This window comes from Lissotriton vulgaris, chromosome 4_1 (genome assembly GCF_964263255.1).
Source record: "Lissotriton vulgaris chromosome 4_1, aLisVul1.2, whole genome shotgun sequence".
NCBI classification, from domain to species: domain Eukaryota; kingdom Metazoa; phylum Chordata; class Amphibia; order Caudata; family Salamandridae; genus Lissotriton; species Lissotriton vulgaris.
In genome coordinates, this window is record NC_141691.1 from 1,100,658,213 (window position 1) to 1,100,684,420 (window position 26,208).

The following is a 26,208-nucleotide window of genomic DNA, read 5'->3' on the forward strand; positions in this document are numbered from 1 at the left end:
AGTTATTACCCACAGGAGCACCGGAGTACTCGAGTTACCTCACCCAGGCAAGCCGGGTGCATAGGTGTTCTTTCGTGTCGGGTTTCGTCGTCGAATCCTATGGAGAGCCGTACAAAGATGCTGCAGGCGACCAGGAGGAAGATGTCCGGTTGGATCCAAGGGTGGATTGGAGCTGTGAAGAACCTGAAAGCAGAGGGGACAGAGTGACCAGGAAGGAACCAGGCGATGTTGAGATGCAAACAGGTGAAGAAGTGAAGCTTGTCTCTGCAGCCACATTGACCAGGAGGCGTCGACGACGACTAGGAGCTGGATACGGACTGTCCCACGAAGGATCTCGCTGTTGGCGGTGTCGGCTTCCGGATTGGAGTCAACAAGCCTTGGCAAAGGCAACCCACGCAGGAAGGGAAGATCAGCTTCTGTTCAGACTAGCAAAGTCTGGGGAGCTTCCCCTTTACAGGAAAGCAGGAGCAAGCCCAGAGCAACCAGGCAAGCGGTGTTGATTCAAAAGGATATCTTCAGGAGGGCCACTAGCCAACGGGCTAGCAACCACGAAGACACGTCGAGGAGAAATGCAGGCACAGACAGGACCCACGCCGCACTCGTGGAGTGTGGAGGGCTGAGCTTCGGTGCACTTACGGCTCGGGGTTGGGGCTTCTCAAGTCCCAATGCACAACTTCGAGCACGCCTCAGAAGCTGCACAGTTAGCAAAAAGCAGGTACTGCAGGTAGTCCGGTACCATGGGTCTCAGCTTTGTTGTGGATGTGGGTCGGAGTCAGAAGTCTGGAAGTCTAGAGGCTTCGTGGCTAAGTTTTTGGGTTCCGGCGGGAGCGTCGACAAAGCAAACCGACAAGTCACTGATGGTGCCTGTTTGCACAGGGTGGTCACTCCTTGACCACAAGGGAGATTCTTCAGTCTTCTAGTTGCAGTAGAATGTCGAAGGTCCAGAGTTTCGTTTCAGAGTTTCAGATCAGGATAATCTAATGTCTCTAGACACAGCTCCTAGCTGTATACTAATCTAAGGGGCTGGATTACCTACTAGGTCCCTTCTATGGGTGGAACCTGGGAAGGGGGTGGTTACACCCCTTTCCCTTTGTCCAGTTTCGCGCCAGCGCTGGGGCTGGAGTGCCCCAGCAACTGGTTTCAACCGGGCTATGCATGGAGCACCTTGTGTGCCCCAGGCAGTGTCTCATTTCTTTCAACCCACCCTGCCCAATACACTATAGCCTGTCTGGGGAGGTGCTAGTACCTCCCAAGGCAGGAAACCTATTGTCCAGGCCTCCTCTGCCGGAGTTTCGTTCAGCAGCAGGAGGTCAGACTCGTGTCTGTGGCAGCAGTATTCATTTTGTGATGCTGAGGCTCTGTTTACCTTTAACTGGGTAAAGCTACAACTACATGTCTTCTCCCTCTAGAAGGGTGGAATATTACCCCCGCCGCCAGGACTGGGGGGGGGGGGGGGGTGTAGTATTTCCTAAGCGTATGACACCTTACACGACATGTTTGATAAAACTAAACTTCGCATTAACCGCGAGGATTAGATTATAATGCACTTGAGAGTATATGGTATGGCTATATCATAGAACAGCTATAAGGACATGGTTCTGAAAGCTGCTGACCGGCTCAGCTCATGCTAGAGCACCATTTCACATAAAACCAAGCACTCTGCTTTCAGGATTGTCAAGGCCTGCCATAGGAGTGACTTATAGGTATATATGTGTCTATATATAAGGGTAGATATAGGAATACTGTATCTAAGCAAGGGGTGATTACACGACCTTGCCCCAGCTGAATGATCAGCCAGTTGTGTCAGTTTGGATGGCCAGCCAGGGGTGGCATAATACCTGCTGAGCCCCTGGTAGGCCTTGGAAGCACCTATGCCCTGGGTACCTATGGTACACTATACAGGGGCTCATAACATGCGGCCTAACTCCTCAGACTACTCCACACCCTCTACTTCCAATCATCAATCTAACCAGTCACAACATCTGAGCGACACACCCCTCTCCTCTCCTCTCAGCGCTGCAGTCAGTCACCAACCCGTGGTAGCTTCTTCTCCACTCTCCTCACTCACTGGCGAAGTTCACTCCTACACCCTCAATACCCCCACCCTCCCTAGCCCACACCTCACACCTCCTTCAAGTCCGTCAGAACCTACTTCCCCCCTGATCCTATCTGCCCCGCCCCGTGACAGGACCATCTCCCTCTCTCGAGCTGAGGAAGATCACTCCCCGTCATACATTCTCCATACCCCAACCCTCCCTACCCCCCACCTCTCACCTCCCACGAATCATGTAGACCCATCGCCGCCCTCTTTTCTCCCATCCCCTGTGACAGACCCATCTCCCACCCTATCTCCCCCTCAATTCTTAATCACCACTACCCAACTCTCCCAACTAGTCTCACAGAAACCACCTCCACCGCCCTGTGCATATCTCCCACGCCCGCGACATGACCAACTCTCACCCTATCTCCCCCCCCCCATTCTCACTCCCCACTACCCCACTTTCCCGGGCAGCCCCACTGAGCACATCACCTCCCCTAGCCTAACCCGTTATCCTCTAACCCCCCCCATTCTTAGCCCCCACTATCCTAACCTCACCCCCACCTGCTCCGGCCTACACTCATTCCCCAACTCACATGCGCCGCCTTCCACCAGCGCCATGACCTACGCCACCAACCTCCCCCCTTCCTCATCCACGCTCCTTACTCACAAACTCTCTCATCCATCGAATGCCATCCCTCCTGCTACGGCCGCAGAGCCCTCTCATCCATCGAACGCCATCCCTCCTGCTACGGCCGGAGAGCCCTGCACTGTCGCGTGCACACCCTGCCCCAATCAGTCCATTGCTCACCCCAGTACCCCACTCATTCACGCACCCACTGCTCTCAGCCCCAATACCATCCCCAATCCAACCCTGGACATGATCATATCCACCCTCCTACAAGTCAAAGAAGATCTTCACACCATCAAAGAACTTTTTTTCGCACACCCCAGACACCCCCTACCCACCACTTCCGCGCCCAACAAGTACACCACCCGCCCCTCAAACCGTTTCACTCATCGCTCCCCTCGTTGGCCCTCTATCCCTGATCGCAAGGCCACTGATCGCCCCCGGCGCACCCTAACCCCCCTTTCTGAGCGAGACTTATACACTCTACTCCGTTCATACGGCCCAGGTCCCACTAAACACCCACCCACCACACACCTTCCCATACCCACGATCCTCACAAATCCCCTCAGGCCTCCCACACGGAACAACAGAAGCTCCGTCCCCAGTAACCTCAGAAAAGTCCTCCTCTCTCTAGAACACTCGTCCACTCTCCTCACCCCCAGACTAAAGTGTATCCTGCTCAACTGCAGATCGGCCCCGAGACACTCCTCCGACATCGCGGATCTCATCTTATCAATGGACCTCGACCTAGCCATCCTGACGGAAACGTGGCTAACTGAAGCCTCCACACCTATAATGGACATACTAGTCCCCCCCAACTATCACATTATTAGACTGGACAGAAATGGCAAGACGGGCGGGGGAATTGCATGCATCTACAGGAGCAACCTCGCTGTTACTAAAGGTCCCTCCCCCTCCCTCACCTCCTGCGAGCTCGTCTGCCTCGATATTACTAGCGAGGGCAAACCTGTATGCTCTCTACATGTCATCTACCACCCACCTGGGGATAACCTCACCTTCTCCCAACAACTCATGGACACGATAACCACCAACGCCGGTCGACAGATCACTCAAATCTACTTGGGAGATTTCAACCTCCACTGGAACGACCAGAAAGACGCTGTGGTGAATAGCCTCAAAACTTTCCTCAACGCACTTGACCTCACCCAAATCTGCAACCGTCCGACACATGAAAAAGGCTCTATCCTCAACCTTATCATCGCCAAAGAAGACTCTACCCAGCTGGAGGCAATCCAACCCTGTGACTGGTCAGACCACCACATTATCACCTTCTTCATCAACGAATAGGTCAAACTGAACCCGGCTCAACCTACCAAAATCAAGATCTGGAAGAGGGACATGAAGAATCTTAACCCAAATTCCTTGCCTGCCCACACAGGCAGTCTCCTGCTTCCCCCGGCGGGCGTGTCTGGTGTTCATTCTCTGACCGACCTCTATCTAGACACTATGACCTCAATAATCAATGAAGCCACCCCCCTGCAACTGAAAAGAGTCTCCACCAAAAACTCGAACCCATGGTATGATGGTAGACTCAATGAAGACAGATGTGCTATGCGCATGGCAGAGCGCACATGGAGATCTGACCCCTCCGCACTGCACCTTAAAACGCTTAAGAATAAGAGAAACGCCTACTTCAGAAAAATCAAACGCTCGAAATCAGTCTTCTTTAGCCAACAGCTGGACCAAGCAAAAAACCGACCAAGAAAACTGTTCGAGTTAGTCAAAATCCAAACCAAAACTCAACCTCCACAACCTAACATCTCAGAAAATGATATTCCAAGACTTTTCTACTTTCTTCAAGCAAAAGACCGACAATATAAGATGTGATCTCCTCAAGGATGTAAGTCTATACTCCTGCTCCATCTGCATAACCAACACTCAACCTAAAAACAACGCTTCATGGACGTCCTTCGACACCTATTCTGAAGAATCAATTCACAAATTGCTCGGCACCTTGAAGCCCGCTAATCACCTCACAGACCCACTACCTGCCAATGCTGTTAAAGCCTTCACCCCCCTGCTCCTCCCACTCTGGACTAAAATCATCAACGGTTCCCTTCAACAAGGACTCATCCCAGACTCCCTCAAGATAGGGCAAGTCACGCCTATACTCAAGAAACCCACAGCTGACCCGGCCGACCTAAACAATTACCACCCCATCACCAGTATCCCCACTCTGGCCAAATTGCTAGAAAAATGCGTTCAACTCCAATTGACAAAACACATTGATCAGTTTGACCTCCTCAACCCTCACCAATCAGGATTCAGAGCAAAACATAGCACAGAAACGGCTATGACACACATAATTGATGACGCCCTCCAAATCCTTGATCACAATGAGTCCTGCCTCCTCATCCTTCTTGATCTCTCCTCAGCATTCGATACGGTCAAACACGAGAATCTACTGGAGCTCTTAAATACCAGAATGGGCATATCCGGGACTGTTCTCAAATGGTTCACGTCCTTTCTACACAACAGGTCTCAGAAGTTCAAGATCAACAACGCACTGTCCTCACCTGTGCCCGTAACACTTGGCGTCCCTCAAGGTACCTCCCTATCCCCCACATTGTTCAACCTCGTCATGGAGCCACTCACTACCCTGCTTCAAGCATCAAATGTACACTTCCATATGTACGCCGATGACACTCAACTCTACCTCAAGCTACAATCACCGGAAGACATCAAGCTTTTGAACGCCACACTAAGAAACACCCAAGCATGGCTGGCCGATAATCACCTCAAACTAAATGCGCTGAAAACTGAGTTCCTTCTGATCTCACCTCCGGCGAAAAAGGCCATCACCCAAACCTGGCTCACTCATCTAACCGCACTCAATGTCCAACCCACCATCGTGGACTCTGCGAAATCCCTTGGCATCACACTTGACTCCAATCACAATATGCAGCAGCATATTAGCAAAGCAACTAAAGGAGCCAACTTCCAAATCAACACTCTGAGAAAACTCAAACCCTTCCTACCACCCAAGGACTTCCAAACTGCTGTACAAGCCCTAGTCATTCCTCGCATAGACTATGGAATTGTGGCTCTCAGCGGGCTGCCCCGAACAACAACGGCACCACTAAGAGCCTCGCTGAACGCAGCCGCGAGACTCATCACTGGCTCAAGAAAACACTCGCATATATCCCCTGACTTAAAAGCCCTGAACTGGCTGCCTTTTGAAGCCAGAGTTCAGCTGAAAATTGCCTGTATGACACACTCTGCCGTTCACCACAAGTCACCCAACTACCTCACTAACAAGCTGACTGTATCAGGAGGCTCAAAATCCAACAGAAGCACAAAAAACCTCCTCCTGAAACCTCGTAGATTCCGGAAGGAAAAAACATACAAACGCTCCTTCTCAGGAATGGCACCTAGGATCTGGAATGCACTCCCGCCAGAAACTAGGCTTATCCCCTCCACTGTTCTCTTCAAGAAAGAGGTAAAAGCCATCCTTATGGCTAAGTTTACCTGAACACTATTGTTACTGGAACATTGACATTACACGGCCCCTATATTATCGGCTACCTGAGTGTTTATCTGTGTTATACTCTTGTTTGATTGCTACTGGATCAAAGCCATTGCACGGACTCTATATTATTGGTTTCCAGTTTGTTTACTAGGGTTTATACTATGACCTGATTGCTCTACCAACACCCGCTAGGGTGCTAAAATCTTATTCGATCGCCACGGGAGCAAAGACACTGCACGGCTACTATTTTTTGTTTCCTGATTGTTATTAGTGTGTATACTCTTATGCGATTGCTACCCTACCTTGCAACCCTCTCACTACCGAATATTATAATGTCTCCAAGAGTTTGTCTACCCCACCTCCTGTTTCTGTAAAGCGCTGATATCTGCAAGGATCTTGTTCGCGCTATATAAAACCTTAAAAATAAATAAAATAAATAAATAAGGTCACCCAATATCCAATTGGAGATGTACCTAAAGTACATGGAGTCAATTTTACAGTGAGAGCAGATAGCCTGGGGCCCTGATTAGCAGGATCCCAGGCCAACTAAGTCGAAAACCAGCTAAACACTAGGCAAAAAGTTGGGGTAACCATATAGTCAGATGTCCACATTCCTACAGAACCTTTAAAGTCTCAATGATGTGGCACAAAGGAGCATTAAGTGCACAGGTTCAGTGCCACCTAAAACTCAACACCTGCTCTTGGACCAGATGTTGTGGACCATAACCTGGTGAAATACAAAACCTGTAGGGTTTCAAATCTGAACTTAAGGTACAGAGCCCATTTTCAAGAGGAAATATTATGGAGAGAAATGGCTCTCAAGGAGGTTCTGGCTTCAATGCCAAGTACATTGTCATAAGGGTATTTTTCTTGGTCTCATACTTTTGCCACATATAGGTCCAAAAAGTCTTTCGATTTGTAATGTAGTTTGATTCATCATGTCTGGTTTGAGCCAAAGATCTGCACAGTTTATGGACTTCAAGGTATTCTCAATGTGCTGGAAACAACATAAGTTACAGCAGTACCGACATCGCCTAAGGCCTTGCAAGGTCTTACGATAAGCCACAAATGCTGGGGTAGTCCAGTTTCGAGGCCTATAACTTATGGGACAGAAAGCAATGAAGTCCACCAGAGAGGTCATCCCAAACTCTGCTCCGAGAGTCGCCATCAACGTTCTGGGGCTTAGAGGTAATAAGCATCTCAAGGAGGTGTTATCCAATTTTTGCCGGGGCCTGTAAATTTAGGTGTCACCAAATTTCAACACCATAAGAACAAGCTGCCACAGCTTTTGGTTTATATGCTGTTAGTACCGGCTTAATTAGATTATTTCCACAGCTATTCATGAATCTTTGTATTGCTCCAGCCTGTTGGGACAGTATAATGTTTGACTTATCAACTTGCGTAATAATCAATCTTAAATTCCCAAATAGTCCTAGGTTTTGACCTGTTTGAGGAGTTCCCATTGGGCAAGTAAATGTTTATTTGCATAGTTAATAACAGCTACTGCATAGAGCAAATAGTGATTCTTGCATTAATAGCAAGAAACACTCAAAAACACGCAAAACATACTGGTTACATTTTTAAATATAAAGACCATATTAAAATTTTGGACTATTGAACATCCTATGGGAGAGTCCATTGATTACCTTATGCGGCTCGTTCCTTATTGAACTTGGTATGGGCCCATTCTGGTATTGTGCAAAGGAGAGCTTTTGTCATGGTTTCTGGGAGAAATACATTTTTGTACGCAGGAAATGCGTTTAACTTGGAACAAGGGGCGTCTCATTGAGTTATTGTTGGAAATGGCCCTTTTTGCAGGGTTATCCCTAAAAGTTTTGCTTCTTCCTCCTATTTTTTCCTGACCTGCTGGTTTTAGGGCACGGTATCACTGCTGATCAGTGCTAAAGTGCATATGCTCTCTGGGTAAATTGTGTTATGAATGAATGAATGAAATGAATCTTGTCCTGCACAAACTTTGCCCAATGGGCGTCAAGGCGCCTACTTCAAATAATACAGCTCGCCGGATCAAACAGCATTCTCTCATTGGTATACTCTAATGAAGCACCGAGTTTTAAGGGCCTTTTTAAACAAATCAATTGAGGGTAAGGTTTTAATCTCAATTGGAAGAGAGTTCCAGAGCTGAGGAGCAGCGACAGAAAAAGCTCTCGTTCCCCATCTGGTCAGCCTGGTACGGGGCACTACAAGTTGAAGTAGCCCGGCCGATCGAAGACATCTTGTTGGAACATAGCGGATGAGCAGGGTACCGAGTGCGTCACCAGGGCCAGCCGCAAGTGCTCTGTATGAAAGACATAGGATCTTAAAAGAAATTCTATACTGGACAGGGAGCCAGTGAAGGGCTCTCCTAGCAGTCGTGGCCGATGATGCCATAGGAAGGGCCAGAACAAAGCGCGCTGCAGCATTCTGCACGATTTGCAGTCGATGAATGAGGCCCTTGAGCGACTGTGATCTGTTTGCGCGCCTGGAGGGAGAGATAATTACGAATTCTATTTGGGATCCTAATAACACCCCAGCACGGGGCCACGGTCCTATTCACTTGGAGCCTCCTAGAAAGTGACGTGTCAAAGACAACACCGAGATTTCTGGCTGATTGGGAGGGAGTGGGGCAGGTGCCAAGAGATGAAGGCCACCACTCGCTCGACCAAATATCTTGGTCTTTCCAGAAGACCAAGACCTCGGTCTTGTCGCCGTTTAGCTTTAGGGAGTTGATGATCATCCAATCTGCCACATGCTGCATGCATGACTTAAAGCTAAGGGCGGATGTACGGACAGAGGAGTGAGCCAGTGATACCATGATCTGGGTGCCGTCTGCGTAAGACACCACCTCCATCCCCTGCGATCTTACTAGTCTAGCAAGGGGGGCCACATAGATGTTGAACAGGGTCGGACTCAAGGCCGACCCCTGTGGCACCCCACATTGCAATGACTTGGCAGGGGAGAGGAAATTTCCAAGCATTACTCTCTGTTCTCTGCCATGGAGAAAGGAGTTAAGAAGACTCAGGGCCGGCCCAGTGACCCCTGCCTCCCTAAGCCGAGATGTTAGGATGGCGGGAGACAGGGTATCGAACGCGGCCGTGAGATCCAATAGGACCAGTACTGTGGTTTGGCCACTGTCCACTTTGCGGCGAATGTTGTCTACTACAACAGTGAGAGCGGATTCAGTACTGTGATGTTTTCTGAATCCGTGCTGCGTGTTATCAAGGTACTCACTGGTCTCAAGAAAGGTGGAAAGAGGAGTATTGAGGTGTGCTTCTAATATTTTTGCCGGAGCAGGGAGCAATGAGATAGGCCTGAAGTTTTTAAGAAGGCCAGGATCCAAAGACGGTTTTTTAAGGAGAGGCTTCATAATAGCCTTCTTCCACACTGGTGGAAAAGAACCCTGGGCAATGGCCCTATTCATGACTTCCAGCATAGGCGGAAGAATGCTGTTTCTACACTCTAAGTTTTTTAAGCGGTAGGGGATCCATTGGGGAGGAGGATTTGGTCCTGTCAAGTAGGAGGTTCAGTCCTTCCAAAGACAGTGATGGAAATTGCGTGAATAGTTCGGAAGGGCCTTCACCCAGAGTATCCAAACTGGCGTTGGCAGGAGGGTCATCCTCATTCAGAGAGTGGCATTGGGCTTCTAGGCAGATATGAATGTCCGAAATTTTGTTGTGAAAGAAGTCCGAGATGTCATTGCAGAGATCCTGAGAAGTAACCACTGGATCAGGGAGTTGAAGAGAGCATAATGAATCAGCAATTTTAATTTAATATTTATGGATTGGTGTTTCCATGATTGGCATATTTGATTTACTTGTATGCCAGTGCCTGTAAATCAAATTCTGCTAGTGGGCTCCAGCACTGAATTGTGCCACCCACCCAATCAGCCTGCAAATGTAACTCTGGCCTACCAATGCCGAGCCTGTGTGCAGTCTGGTTCTGCCATGTCGACTTGTTAATGTTATGTTAATTTATTTCTTCTATAGCGCTTGGCTACTCCGAGGAGCATCCCGGCGCTTTGGGGAAGAATATCAGCAAGTAAGACAACAACATAACAACTAAAATGCAGACAAAAGAGAGAGAAAAAATTATTTAGTAAAAAGCCACGTTTTAAGATCTTTTCTAAAAAGCAAGGAGACTGGGAGCCTGTCTAAGGGAAAGTGGTAGTTCATTCCAAGCCTTCGGAGCTAGGTAGCGGAATGATCGACCTCCCATCCATGTCCGCCTGATAGTCCAGTCGAGATCCGATCAAGGCCTGAACAATTATCTTCCTGTGCTGAAGAGACACTAGAGGAAGAAACTTCCTCAGCATCCGTAAAATGCCGAAGCATTTACCTGAAAGGCACGAGATATGTGGCCCAAAGGACAGTTCACTGTCCACAATCACTCCCAAGTTTTTAGGCTTGAGAGACACATTGTCGGGGGGAAACATATCCTGTGGCCACCACGCTTTCCAGTCTGGTTCACAGGCGCATCCAAAAAAGAGCAGCTCCGACTTATCGGAGTTGCACTTTAAGCCATTACACCTGAACCACTCAAAGACCGCACCAAGGCAATCCCTGATCTGTAAGCCGTCGAAAGACCCGCCCCTATCACAAGTGAATAGGAGCTGGGTGTCGTCGGCGTAGGATACGATCTGGGCGCCAAAGGATTCCGCGACTACCGCCAGAGGGGCCATAAAGATGTTAAACAGCATGGGGCTGAGAATGGAATCCTGCAGGACCCCCACCTCTAGCGGAGCCATATCAGCGGAGTAAGTGGGCGCCCAGATCGTTTGCCGGCGGTCGGCCAGAAATGATTTAAGCCAATTCCATACCGTTCCCCGAAGGCCGCTCTCCCAGAGTCTTGCAAGGAGGCGATCGTGTACCCACTTGCCAGGCCCTGACCTTTCCTTTTCTGACATGTCAGTCATCCCTAAGGTAGGCCCAAGGTACCCCTGTGGGCAGGGTGCAGTGTATGTGAAAGGTAGGACATGCCCCAGTGTGAGCGACATGTCCTAATAGTGAATTACTGCGATTTTAGTTTTTTTAACTATTGCAAGGCTACCGGTTCCCATAGGACAAAACGGGGAGTTTGTTTATAACATCTTATAAACATAACTGGCCCTGGGAACCAGGTAGAAAAATAAAGTTTAGTATACCTGAACTCAGAATCTTAAGATGCATCTTTTAGTGAAGGTGTGTTAGACTTGGCATCTTTTGGCGTGTTTCCCTTGAGTTTTTGCTTTCTGACCTCCCTGTTTTGACTTTGTTTTTGCTGGCATAGTGTGTCTGCGCACTTTTCTCACTGCTGATCAGTGGTAAAGTGCAGGTGCTTCTGTGGTAAATTGTGTTATGGATTGGTGTTTCCATGACTGGATATTTGATTTACTTGTTAGTCCCTACTAAAGTACACTGAGTGTGCCAGGGCCTGCAAATCAAATGCTACTAGTGGGCCTGCAGCACTAATTGTGCAACCCATGTGAGTAGCCCTGAAAAGGTAACTTAGACCCGCCATTGCGAGTCTGCGTGAAGTTTGTAACTGCCATGTCAACTTGGCTAGTGCACCCACTTGCCAGTCCCTCACCTTCCCTTTTCTTACACGTCAGCCACCCCTAAGGTAGGCCCAAGGTACCCCTGTGGGCCGGATGCAGTGTATGTGAAAGGTAGGACATGCCCTGGTGTGTGTGGCATGTTCTGATAGCGAGTTACGGCCAATTTATTTTTTGGCCATTAAAAGGTTGCCTGTTCCCCATAGGACAGAATGGGCAGTTTGTGTATAACATCTTTAAATATAACTGGCACGGAGAATTGGGTAGGAAGATACAGTTTAGTATGCCTGAACTCAGAATCTAAAGATGCATCTTTTCGTGAAGGTGATTTTTCCATTCTGTGTGTGAAAATACCACTTTTAGAAAGTAGGTATTTTCTTGCTCAGTCATCCTGTGTGCCTCTGCTGGAATGTGGATTGCCCGTCTGGGTTTTGGATGACAGAAGGCGGGGGAGCAGGAGTGGCTGCAGATAGTCTAGGTGGGTCAGGAAAGGGCTGATTAGTCTTGGGCTGCAATTTGGGATGGGGGAGGAGATTTCCTTGCACCTCAAAGGGCCTGGTCTGCCTCTGGCCATGCCGTCTCCACCTCCTGCCAGGAAGTCACACCAGAAAAGGCAGAACTGGTTCTGGCTGAGCACAGACACTCTCTGCCTAAGAGATCAAAGGATTTTGGGATATAAATATTGGGGTCTAGACCCCTGAACTTTAGAACTCTTTTGGACCAAGAAGACTGCCAAGAAGAAGAGCTGGAGAAGCTGTGAAGACAAATTACCACTTTGCTGTGTTGGCCTGCAGTGGCTGCTTCTGTCTTGGGCAGCGAAAGGACTGGACTTTCTGCAATCTACTTTAGTGAGTTTCTCCAAGGGCTTGAGGTAGAGCTTGCCCACTGTTCAAGAAGTCTCAGAAACAGAAAATATTTCAAGCTCTTCTGCCCTCAGCACTGGGGACTGTGTGTTTTGCACTGCAACAGAAATGCAACCCGACGACGTCTACGATATCGCTACGCGACCCTGGGCTCACCGACAACAAATCTATGCCACTTCTTGCACAGTGGTTTGAGGGCACTGCTCGTAAAGTTACACGACGCACCACCCACATCTCGCACCGCAGCCTTGGCCTACCGACACCATCAAGTCCAGTTAGTCAGCCGACAACAGCACTTCAGCAACGATAACAACGCTGCTTGCGCGGTGACCTGCCAGCACCGCAAAGAGCACCGCATTCACTTCGCACAGCCACCATGGTCTCAACGACGACGCCATCTAATGCCGCCACCGAGCCGCTGCTCGTTCCGCGACCTGAGGGCACAGCACGCTGCACTTCGCACCACAGCACCCGACCCCTGCGCTCCTGACTTCAACAGAGAGGAGATCGATCTACAACACGTGTCAAGTCAAGTCAAGTCAGAGAATTTATATAGCGCACTACATACCCAGAGGGTCTCAAGGCGCTAAGGAGGGGGAGGAGGATTACTTGTCAAATATCCACGTTTTAAGTTGCTTTCTGAAAGCTAGGTGGTTCTGGGTAAGGCGAAGGTGAGTGGGGAGTGAGTTCCATGTTTTAGCAGCCAGGTAAGAGAAGGATCTGCCTCCCATGGTGGTCTTGTTGATGCGAGGTACAGTGGCGAGGGCTTGGCTGGAGGAGCGTAGTTGGCGGGGGGGGGGGTGTAGAAGGACAGTCTTGAGTTGAGGCATTCTGGTCCGATGTCGTAGAGTGATTTGTGTGCGTGGGTTAGCAGTCGGAAAGTGATTCTCTTATTGACGGGTAGCCAGTGGAGGTCTTTCAAGTGACCAGAGATGTGTTCGTTGCGTGGGATGTCTAATATGATTCTGGCTGAGGCGTTTTGGATTCGTTGGAGTTTCTTTTGGAGTTTAGCGGTGGTGCCTGCGTAGAGGGTGTTTCCGTAGTCCAGTCGGCTCGTGACCAGAGCATGGGTGACTGTTTTCCTGGTTTCGTTGGGGATCCAGCGAAATGTTTTTTTGAGCATGCGAAGAATGTTGAAGCAGGATGAGGAGACAGCGTTGACTTGTCTGTTCATTGAAAGTGAGGAATCCAGGATGACGCCCAGGTTCCGTGCATGGTCTGTCGGGATGGGTGCTTTTCCAAGGGCTTCCGGCCACCAAGAGTCGTCCCATGCGGAGGGGGATGTACCTAGGATGAGGACTTCTGTTTTATCTGAGTTCAGTTTCAGACGGCTGTGTTTCATCCATTCAGCAACTTCTTTCATTCCTTCGTGTAGGTTAGTTTTGGCGGTGCTGGGGTCCTTGGTGAGAGAAGGGATCAGTTGAGTGTCATCCGCTTAAGAGATGATGTTGAGGTTGTGTTGGCGGGCGATGGTCGCGAGGGGGCTCATGTATACGTTGAAGAGGGTGGGGCTGAGAGAGGATCCTTGTGGTACGCCACAGATGACTTCGGTGGCCTCGGACTTGAATGGTGGAAGGCGGACTCTCTGGGTTCTTCCGGTGAGGAACGAGGTGATCCATTCAAGTGCTTTTCCTTGTATTCCGATGTTTCTGAGGCGTTGTAGAAGGGTGCTGTGGCAGACTGTGTCAAATGCTGCAGAGAGGTCGAGGAGGATGAGGGCGACTGTGTCTCCATTGTCTAGTACAGTTCGAATGTCGTCTGTTGCTGCGATGAGGGCGGTCTCAGTGCTGTGTTTTGCTCGGAAGCCAGATTGTGAGGGGTCGAGGGATTTGTTGACTTCGAGGAAAGCGGCGAGCTGGTTGTTGACAGCTTTCTCGATTACTTTGGCCGGGAATGGAAGGAGTGAGATGGGGCGGTAATTTTTGAGTTCGGTGGGGTCCGCTGTGAGTTTTTTCAGAAGGGCAGTGAGTTCAGCGTGTTTCCAGTTTTCCGGAAAGGTGGCGGAGTTGAAGGAGCAGTTGATGACGTCTCGGAGGTGCGGTGCTATGACGGAGTCTGCTTTGTTGAGGATGTGGTGAGGGCATGGGTCTGTGGGGGATCCTGAGTGGATGGAGTTCATCAGGCGGATGGTGTCCTCAGTGGAGATTGGGTTCCAGTCGTTAAGGGTGTTCGCGGGGGGAGAGTGTTCAGCAAGTGGTTGGGTGGGTTGGGCTCCGGGTTGGTTGTCGAAGCTGTTGTGGATGTCAGCAATCTTGTTGTGGAAGAATGAGGCTAGGGAGTCGCAGAGGGCTTGAGAGGGGGTGATGTCGTTGGAGTTGGCCGAGGGATAGGAAAACTCCTTGACGATGTTGAAAAGTTCCTTGCTGTTGTGGGCGTTGTCGTCAAGTCGGTCCTTGAATGCTGTTTTCTTGGCCTTTCGGATTAGTTGGTGGTGAGTGCGGGTGGCGTTTTTGAAGGCGTCCTTGGTGCTGGTGGTTGGGTCTTTTTTCCACGCTTTTTCAAGGGTGCGGCAGAGTTTCTTGGACTTCTTAAGATCATCATTGAACCATGAGGCCTTCTTGTTGCCAGGTTTGCTTTGACGTTTTTTCAGTGGTGCTAAGGTGTCGGCGGTGTTGGATAACCATAGGGTGAAGTTGGCGGCGGCTAGATTTGGGTCCGAGGAGTGGGCTGGGGTGTTTAGAAGGAGCGATGAGGAGATCTGGTCGGTGGAGATTTTGTTCCAGTTTCTTTGCAGAGTTGGTTGGAGGTGGCTGGTGGGTTTGGGCTTGTTGTAGGTGAAGTGAACGCAGCTGTGGTCAGTCCAGAGGAGATCCGTAGTGTGGCTGAAGGAGACATGATTGCTGGAGGTGAAGATGGGGTCGAGTGTGTGACCTGCGATGTGGGTGGGGGAAGTGACCAGTTGTTGAAGTCCGAGGTTGGCGAGGTTGTCCAGGAGGGTGGTGGTGTTGCGGTCGTTGATCTTTTCAAGGTGAAAGTTGAGGTCTCCCAGAAGGATGTATTCTTTGGAGGGGAGCGCGTGTGGAGTGATGAAGTCCGTGATGTCTTCACTGAATTTTGCGCGGGGTCCTGGTGGTCTGTAGAGGAGGGTGCCTCTGAGTGTGGTTTTGGGGTCGACGTGGATCTGGAAGTGAAGGTGTTCGGAGTTGGCGAGGTTGGCGTCAGAGCTGGTTGAGATGCGGATGGATTTCTTATGGACGATAGCGATTCCTCCTCCTGTGTGGCTGGTACGGTCTTTGCGGGTGATCTTATAGTCTTCAGGGATGGCAATGGTGATGTCTGGTGCGGAGGAAGCGTTCATCCATGTTTCCGTTAGGAAGGCGATGTCTGGAGAAATGGTGTCTAGTAGATTCCATAGGTCAATGGCGTGCCTGTGGACTGATCGGGTGTTGAGAAGGATGCATTGTAGGTGGTTGGGGTCGGGAGTCAGTGGTGTGGTCGTAGCGGAGATGTTGTCGGTGGCGCTGAATTTGCAGGAGTAGCAGGAGAAAGGGCCATGGGTTTGTCCAGGGGCGGCTTGGACGCAGTTGGGGGCGCGACCGGGATTAAGGGCTAGGAGGGTGGCGGCATCGTAGGTAAAGCGGGGGGGGGCTGGGAGGGACGGGGGCCAGGGGGTCTGGCGCTGGGCGCGGTCCAGGCGCGGACGGGCGTAGACGGGCTTACCTTTGGCGCACCTTCGGCGCGGATTGGGCGCGGTCGCTGCGCGTGAACGCTGCGCGCGGGAACTCCTGTCATATATGGATGGTGGAGGGGCGAGGGCGTCTCAGCTGGGAGGCGGGGCGGGCTCACGAGGACGCAGACCAACAACAACACAAGAAACAAAATGGCAGCGTGGGGGAGGGCAGAGCACAGCGCTGGGGGCAAACGCGCTCTTAAGGCTCTGGTGATAGCAGCGGAGGCAGGGCCAAGCAGCGCTCAGTGCAATAACAAGCACACTCGATTCAATGCAAATACAAGTGAGGGGAAGCAGCGGACAATGCGCAACAGTGCAAGCCAAGGAATACACAGCAACACAAATCAACTATGTCAGGAGCGAGGCGAAGCAGCGCCTAAAGTAGAGTAAAAACGAAGCTTGAAGCAGCACAGATGCAGCACAACGATACCAGGTCTCCAGGGAGGCTGGGGAGCGACCTCACAGCAAGCAGCGCTGAGGGGATCACAGCGCTTCCAGGTATGGGAGCGCTGTAGATACCAAGTGGGAGGGCGTCTCAGCTGGGAGGCGGGGCGGGCTCACGAGGATGCAGACCAACAACAACACAAGAAACAAAATGGCAGCGTGGGGGAGGGCAGAGCACAGCGCTGGGGGCAAACGCGCTCTTAAGGCTCTGGTGATAGCAGCGGAGGCAGGGCCAAGCAGCGCTCAGTGCAATAACAAGCACACTCGATTCAATGCAAATACAAGTGAGGGGAAGCAGCAGACAATGCGCAACAGTGCAAGCCAAGGAATACACAGCAACACAAATCAACTATGTCAGGAGCGAGGCGAAGCAGCGCCTAAAGTAGAGTAAAAACGAAGCTTGAAGCAGCACAGATGCAGCACAACGATACCAGGTCTCCAGGGAGGCTGGGGAGCGACCTCACAGCAAGCAGCGCTCTTCGAGGGCCCCGGCGACTCCTGCACAGACCTCTGGAATGGACGCCGTGCTTTCAAAAGCTCAACGAGAGGTCGCCAGCGCCCTGCATTTCTAAAAGGTACTGTTTGCGGGTCTTCCCGACTCCATAGCAGGCCCGCGACGCCACGGTCAGCTGGAACGGTTTGGCTTTGTTTGTCCACGATGCCGTGATAGCCCCGGACGGAGCTATCGACTTCAAGGAACTTTAGTTCAAGGTTATTTTGATAACTGAAGATTTTTAAGTACTATATTGCGGATTTTATCGTTTTAGGTCCTAAGTATATAAAAATATTGGATATTTTTCTTAAACTGGTGTGGTGTCCTTTTGTAGTGTTAACACTGTATTACTGTTGGTTATGTGTAAATGCTTTACACAGTACCCCTACCCCTACTGTGCCATGACAACACAGATTCTGGTAGCCAATGATATATCCTGCAAGTTATTTGGGTACAACAGCCAGGAACTAATTGGTAAGAAACTCTCCATCATAATTCCATCATCCAGCCAAATATTGTTAGAGGCATAGGGAGAAGAGCACCTGGACACCGATAGGCATGCAAGGGTGGTTACTGAAAGAGTGGGAAAGATTACATCCTGTGACCTTCAATTTGCTCAGCTCCGTGGTTGTGCGTTGCCCGAGGAAGTAGCCGGCTACAAGAACTGGACTTCATTCCTTTCATTCAGATCCAGTCTCCTGGCAGGAAAATATCACAGGCCTTGAAACTTCAACGAGTTGTAGGCCTGGATCGAGAAGGCACTACTTTCCCTTTGAGCTTGAAACTGAGAGCGACTGTCTCTGATGAGAAAGCAAATCCAGCAACCGAGGACTTGTCTTCAGATGAATCTCAGAATGTGCCATTAATGGGTGTGACTTACACAGCAACCATTTGGGTCTTCACTAGTGTCAGCGGCTTAATCATGCTTCATGCGGTTACAACAATCTACAGCATCAACAACTACTTTTCCCTAACGCTGTTTGGATATATTTTTGGATATAATCGAGAAGAACTACTGGGGAAGCAAATCACCTTCCTGATCCCTGGATTTTATGACTACATGAATACAATGAATGATTCTTCCCTACTTCAGGCCTGGAAAGATTATATGGACACTGGAACGGAGGCCCCTGCCAAAAGAAGCAGAAGCCAGCATTGGGACTGCAATGCATTGCACAATGTGGATAATGAGAGGAGCCAGAGGAAAGGTCAGGATGCAAGCGTCTGCTCCGTGGGTGATAGACATGTGGTAAAGTTACAGGAAAGAAGAGAGGAAGGACATATCTCAGTTCCTTTTTCCGTCCAGCAGAAGAGTGGTGATGTTCTACATTCGACCCTAGCATTCATTGTGGATACAACTTGCCCTCGAGATAAAGAGGCGGAGCCTAACCAAGATGGCCGCAAGAGCCTAGAGCTCCGTAGCCTCGACCACACAATACCGCAGAAATCGTGTACAGGAATCCCAAAATCACCAAGATCCACGCCCTGCAAGGCAGTGGAATGCCCCAGGACTTCAGAAACGCGTCCGAATCGTGGATTACTGCCTGCTGGATCGAGAACGGCAGCTTTTCTGAAGCGGATGCCTGAACTCAAAATTGCGGTCTCGAAATGTACTCTTGAGTAGCCGTGAGCTCAGTCCCTGGCTCGTTCCGCGTCAACTGCCGTTGCCAGATTCTTGTACTTGGTGCAGTGTGGCATCTTTCAGACTCGGCGGACATTACCTGGACGCACTGGCTCCAACAGGGTGCAGTGGGGAGGTCTCTGGCAGTTGCGCACGTGGAGAGTACAGGATGGAGATGGCTCGGCGTGCCCGACAGCGGAGTTCCCGTTGTAGCGGTACACCCTTTTCCCTCCTACTGCCATCAAGGAAGGGTCCCATCCATCCACTCACCAGATGCCATTTGGGATGCACATTCCCTATCTGACCCAACCGGTGCTGCACATACATCGGGTCCCCAATGCTGCCTGCCCCGATGATGGTGACCGCCACCTGCGCTATTTCAATCAGCACTGTAACGGCGCACAACTCACAGTGCACACCATAGCTGCGGCTGGGGAGCTGATTGATGCCTGTGCCGTTAAATCTTGGGCCTGTGCCATCGCTGCCGTGAGGAGCACCTGACGCTCAGCTGAACCTTCACCGTCCACAGTGAGTACCTGTTACACCTTAGGAATCCTGGCCCAACGACCTGCTGAACCTTGGTCCACTTCTCCTGCTGGAAAGGCTACCGTGATTTCTTGGCCCCCCCTCCCCTCTGCGTTTCACAATGCCTGCATCTCAGGAGGAGGTGAAGTTTGCTGTAGTGCCTGTCCCCAAGATGGTGACTGGGGCCAGTCCTGGCTACCGCCGTGGGAGACTCCTGAGGCACCGGGCCACTCCCAAACGGCCCTCCTCACCCTCCATGACATTTTACTCTGAGATCTTTCCATCGGCAGCTGAGACCTATACATTTTGACTGACGCCAGGTGGAGCTACCTTGCGACCTAAAGGGGAGATGGGCTATGGATTTCCCTCCTTGACCATCACTTGCCCAGCTGGTCTTTGGGCAAACTCTCCTGCGTCTCTCTACTAGTCTTTTCTCCCTTCACTTCACTTCACCATACCCCCTATGCCCCTCTTCTCTACTCTTCTCCTTTTTCCAGCTATTGACCTTTGCCATCACCCATCCTTGCTCATAGTTCGCACCCTGTCTAACCACTGGACTTTCTTCTGTGAACTTTCCCTCGTCAGATGAGACCTAGCTATCTGGCTGATGCCAGATGGAGCTACCTGTTTAGCTATTGGGGAGACGGGCTGTGGATTCCCTCCTCGGACGTCACCAACCCAGCCTGTCTTTGGGCAGACTTCCTTTTGTCTCTCCCCCTCCTCCTCCCCCTGTGACTCTTTGATTTGAGTGATGTAACTATGTAACCTGTAACTCGCTGTAACTCATGTAAAGCGCTCTGATACCTCCGGGTCTAGCCAGCGCTGTAGAAAACTTTTCGAATAAATAAATAAGATAAGCCGGACTGCTTGTGCCGAGCTACCAAGGGGGTGAAGCAGGAGTTATGTTAGGAGTGTAACTCCCTTATTCTGACTAGAAGGAAGGGTCCCTACTTGGACAAGGTGCAAACCACTGCCAACTAGAAGAACCCATTTCTAACAGCTATAAAATACTTCTTTTTATCCCCTTGTTTGATTGTGAAGTGCGTGTGCTTTGTGCAAGGAGCTCTTTAAGGGCACGTTAACGATACCGGTTTAAAAAATGTTGTTCCCTGGCAAGCTAGGTGGATAAAAGCTCCACTCAACTAATTGGTTACGGCTTGTCTGCAGGTGTGAATATGAAGTTTAAAAAATGTGGCTTTGGTAACTTTTTCCTTTGGGCCATGACCTCCGGGCATAGGCAAAGGATGTGTAATATTGTTTCTTTTTTTATATCTGCATAGCAACAACGTGGGTTTGACGACAGGCCTCTCCAGGTTGGGATAAGATCTGTGGTGGGCCTGTGCCCAAACGGGTATAGAATAAACTAGTGTTTTAAGGCTGGTGAAACACTTGCTGACGTACTCCCGGGGTCACAGGCTTTTATATGAGTAGATTACTGTTCAAGCATGCCATCTCTTTGCAAAGTGATTCTTATCATTAAAAGGAGACATATATCTGGTTGAAGAGTTACACAACAGCACCTCAGATACCTAGTTCATCTACTGCCTGTCCCAAGCATTCTCCCCAAGAGTGTTTGTTCCATAGCTGTTCAACAATTTCTTTTCAACAAAGTTTAAGGAATCTCTTTCGGAGGCGAGCAATCTCCAGCATAATTTGACAAAAGCATTCATTCTTTGCAGTTTTTGATATTGTTCCTGTGAATATGATCAATGGATGATCCAGTGTTTCGCTACTCTTGAGCTGACCTTTACCGTTAGATGGGTCAGAGCTTGGTCTGAGAAAGTCCAATTATTAAGGAAGGAGAGGTTCAAGGTTGAGAATGACAATTAAGTTTTGGCTTTGTGCACTTCCGCTTGTGCTTGTATCTGGGATAGGGATACTGTGTATTTGCCTTGTTTGAGGAGTGGCTATCTGTCCCCAATGTGATTCCCAGTTGAGGAAGTTCGGTCAAGTTTTAATTGCCATAGTATTCACTTTCTCTGAGTGTTTCTTAATTAGGAAGTCAGTTATTTTGTGACCATCTCCTTTTGGCGCTGTTAGTTTCCTGCCCTTTTAAGATTTCTGCTTTAATGATGCTTTTATTTTTTTATTCTTCTTCCTCCGAATATATGGCAGAGTTTGGGTCAGGCGTTCCTGATCTTTTGCACCTTCATCTTGTCCTGCCCAAGTCCCCCTAGTCTTTCCACACCACATTATAATCAATATGCTCTGGTTACATTTGCTTTTTTTACATAGTGTCTGTGTGGGTTACTGAGAAGGGCGCAGGCGAACGTGGCTTTATTTGACCGCCCCTAGGATTAGTTATTTTGTGCTCCAATGTTCGCTCCCTATTTGGAATGATTTTCCGTCACAGCTCACTACCTTGATGATTTGCCGGTGGATTCAATGGGGAAAGAAATTGGAGAACGCAAAAACCCCTCCCCCACAAACCGCACTCATGCCTAGCTAGGCTGCTTCCACCTCGATAGGCTACCTAAAGCCTCCCACCCTTGCCTACACCCATCCCTTCTTCCTTCGATTCTTTGAAGAAGTTTTGTGTCATCAGCTAAAAAAGGTTCCTTTTAGGTCCTTAACACCCTTTTGGTTTTGGGTGACGCTTCTCCTTTCTTGCGCATCCTGCTTGGTCACCTCCATGATGCTCTGGTTAGCAGGCTTCCACTGGCTTCCACTGACTCCTGGCGTTCCTTCCCCTCTCCGTCCGCAGGGTTCAGGCTGAGGGCAGCACTAGTTGGTGATTTACCTTTTTTCCTCACAAGGCCGTAGTCCGGTGCTCAGTCTAGATTTCGTTGAGTGTTAGCTGGAATTGGCTGGATTTTGTCACAAGACGGTCAGCAGCTTTTCGTTTTACGTTTTCCCTGTGGCGTTTCCACAACCAAAATGTGCCCTTAGCCCTGCCTGGTTTGGTCAGCCTGAGGTTTGCTAGGCCTAGGACTACTGCAGTAGCCAAGCCCTACTGCTAGGCCCAGTGGCAAAATAGAGAAGGTGCACAGAGACAGGATCAGAACACAGATTTGGTGGGACAATGATTCTGCCCACTAGGGGGCCGGAGGGTGTCAGGTACAGCGGTTTGTTGAGGCCTGCAGTGCAAGATTCCAGGTGCACGATTAGTGCTACTAGTGCCACCTTCTTACAGTGAGCCGTGCAGAGGGGGGGGGGGGACCTGTGTTCCGCTACCTGGTCAATGTGGCACAGTCTGCTTAGGCGAGACAATAACACCAGCTGCTTTAAGCCACCTGCCCAACCTACCTGCTCCTTAGCTCCCCTGGCCACCTCCGGGCGCTACTCCTCCTCTAGTCACGCTTCGCTCCTCACTTCCAAATTGCGGCCCTGCTGCTGCTCAACAGCTTGGTGCTCAATTATGCTTCCTGCATCACTCGGTGTCTATTTTGAATTCGTGATTAGCAGCCTGTGATCCTGGTTAGTAACTTCCGACTACCCATGCACTCAACAAATGAATTCCTATATATCATAAATGATGACCTTAGCTTACGTTTTGGCTTTCTAATAAACACATTTGTTTTCTGGTATTAATCATTAAGTTCCTTTTATCACAATAAAATATAAACCTTCCATACGCTGCTGCATAGGTAATTCTATGAGGGCTATAATAACTACGTCATTGGCAAACATTAAAATTGGAATAAACTTGTTCTCCATCTTAGGTAAGTTGAGGCCAAGATTGATGAGAAACTTTCCTATGTCATTGAAATAGATGATAATTAGGGCAGGGGTAAGAACACTGCCCTGTCTGACCCTGTATGTCAAATGAGTCCGTACTTTCGCCTTTGCTCCTGTATATTACAGTTGCTGTATTGCCTTTATGAAGATTCATTAGTAGCTTCAGAAGATAATTGGGGACTTAATATTTCTCCAGGGGACTCCACAAGATTGACTGGTCAATACTGTCAAAGGCTGTCTTTCGATCTATAAAGACCGGAAAAAGGGTGGAGTTTGTCAATACTACGTACTTAAAGCAAATCAAATACAGCCTCAATACTTGATCGATTGTGCTCTGCTCTTCGTGAAACCAGGCCTGGAAGTGGGAGATGATCATTCATCCAAGACTCTAACCAAGACAGGAAGAGCTTGCCAAATATCTGACCTACTCCGTCAAGTAGAGAAACTGGGCAGTAATTGATGGGATCCTCTCTCCTTTTTTTCAGCACTATGATTGAGGACTTTGTGGAGTCCGGGAACACCCCTGCAGCCTATAAGGCATTACATGCTGATGTGAATGGGTTCAGCCAGGTGTCATGTTTGCTTTTAAACACATCGGTTGAGACCTTGTCTGGGTCTGGAGCTTACCCAAACTTTTGGAATTAAATGGCTTCAACTATTTCTTTGTTAAAGGCTTCTTCTGAGTGATGGCACTGATGCAGTGGGGAATTGCATGTATTTTTGATCTTTCGATCTCGACAGGGCCCAGTTTCTGTACTGTATTATTCAACTTCAGCACGCTTTTGATATAACAAGCAAAGTGCTCACTCCATCTTGAGAGGCTTATGTTAGCCCTCATGCTTCTGGCAAGAACTTTGAATCACCAGCAAACTATTTCCCAGTACTTCTTGGAATCCTTCTAATCACTTGTGGCTTGCAGGGCTTGCCAAGCCTTAAAGCGCTGGTTCCTTTTCTTATATCTTAAGTGGTGTTTATATGTCCATATGGTGTACAGCAGCTGTGCCTTGCCCTCACAACTATCCTTCTAGATCTGAGGGCTGCCATGAGTTCTTTCATCATTTTGAGACATTCCTCGTCGTACCACTCAAGGTACAAAAATTGCACTGATATTTCCTTGGTTCCATTGAGTGGCTCAAAGTCACCAGTCATTCCAGGCTCACTTACTACTTGTTATCTGCAGATCAGGTGAGGACTGGTGCTCATGTCCCCACACAGTATGATTATTCTGGTTGAATTCTTGGGTCCCCTCCCGTTCTTGCCTATCTGCAGTTAATAGGTACCTCTTTTTAGCTCTAGAGTGGAAAAGGATGGCTCGAATTTCAAAAGCATCAACGTTTCTGTCTTTGCATATGGCGGTAAATATAGGTTGACAAGATCTATGGCCATTTTACCCTTTTTCAACTTTAGATGTTCAATATTCTTGTTTACAACTGTGCGAGATTTTAGCTTTGATGGCGATGCTGGCTTTTATCCAGATGAGGCGCTTTCTTTTGACTTCCTAACGGCCGGAAAGTCCTCCACGTTATAAATTTCCAGTGCCATTGTAGGCCGTACATGTCTGGCAACTTCATGAAGGCCACCCAGTCCTTAACTTCCATCTTTTCTAACCAGCTATGCAATGTTCCAGCGAAGTAACTGGAAAGGTTACGCTGCAGGAGGGAAGAATGGCTGTTTTTACTTAGTAAAAAGTAAGTTGTATCCTAACGTGGGCCTCTTAAATTTACAGACAAGAATGGTAAAAAGCCTAAATCTATTGCCTGACCCTCTGGAATGAGACAGGGATGTGGGCCTGCTCCCATATTTAACATTTTCATAAGCGACCTCACTGGAGAATAAGAATGTGAAAGAATTTTGCCCAAGATCGGTGTAATTCTTAGAGTTCTCTGCCTCGTGGTCACTTCACTTGCCTGAGCTGTTTTCGATATATTCTAATCCACAGCCAAAGTGGGAGGGAAAATCCACACGACCAAAAGGGGGAGGGAAGAAGCAACATGGAAAGGAAGAGGGAGGAAGCAACATGGAAAGGGGGAGGGAGGAAACAACATGGAAAGGGGGAGGGAAGAAGCAACATGGAAGGGGGCGGGTGGGAGGGAAGAAGCTACACGGAGAAGGGGTTGGGTGGGAGGGAAGAAGCTACACGGAGAAGGGGTTAATCTACACGGAGATGGGGTGGGTGGGAGGGAGGAAGCCACCCACACGGAGAAGGGGTGGGTGGGAGGGAGGAAGCCACACACACGGAGAAGGGGTGGGTGGGAGGGAGGAAGCCACACGGAGAAGGGGTGGGTGGGAGGGAAGAAGCCACACGGAGAAGGGGTGGGTGGGAGGGAAGAAGCCACACGGAGAAGGGGAGGGTGGGAGGGAAGAAGCCACACAGAGAAGGGGTGGGTGGGAGGGAAGAAGCCACTCGGAGAAGGGGCGGGTGGGAAGGAATGAAGCCACACGGACAAAGGGCGGGTGGGAGGAATGAAGCCACACGGACAAGGGGCGGGTGGGAGGAATGAAGCCACACAGACAAGGGGCGGGTGGGAGGGAAGAAGCCACACAGACAAGGGGCGGGTGGGAGGGAAGAAGCCACACAGACAAGGGGGGTGGGTGGGAGGGAAGAAGCAACACAGACAAGGGGGGGTGGGAGGGAAGAAGCAACACAGACAAGGGGGGTGGGAGGGAAGAAGCAACACAGACAAGGGGGGGTGGGTGGGAGGGAAGAAGCAACACAGACAAGGGGGGGTGGGTGGGAGGGAAGAAGCCACTCGGAGAAGGGGTGGGTGGGAGGGAAGAAGCCACTCGGAGAAGGGGTGGGTGGGAGGGAAGAAGCCACTCGGAGAAGGGGTGGGTGGGAGGGAAGAAGCCACTCGGAGAAGGGGTGGGTGGGAGGGAAGAAGCCACTCGGAGAAGGGGTGGGTGGGAGGGAAGAAGCCACTCGGAGAAGGGGTGGGTGGGAGGGAAGAAGCCACTCGGAGAAGGGGTGGGTGGGAGGGAAAAAGCCACTCGGAGAAGGGGTGGCTGGGAGGGAAGAAGCCACTCTGAGAAGGGGTGGGTGGGAGGGAAGAAGCCACTCGGAGAAGGGACGGGTGGGAAGGAATGAAGCCACACTGACAAGGGACGGGTGGGAAGGAATGAAGCCACACGGACAAGGGACGGGTGGGAGGGAAGAAGCCACACGGACAAGGGGGGGTGGGTGGGAGGGAAGAAGCAACACAGACAAGGGGGGGTGGGTGGGAGGGAAGA

General features: G+C 49.9%; 1 protein-coding gene across 2 annotated transcripts in view; it reads right to left on the reverse strand.

Annotated features, from left to right (window-relative positions):
• TEX10 (testis expressed 10) overlaps window positions 1-26,208 on the reverse strand; it is a 591,356-nt gene that overhangs the window by 149,136 nt on the left and 416,012 nt on the right. The window lies entirely within an intron of this gene.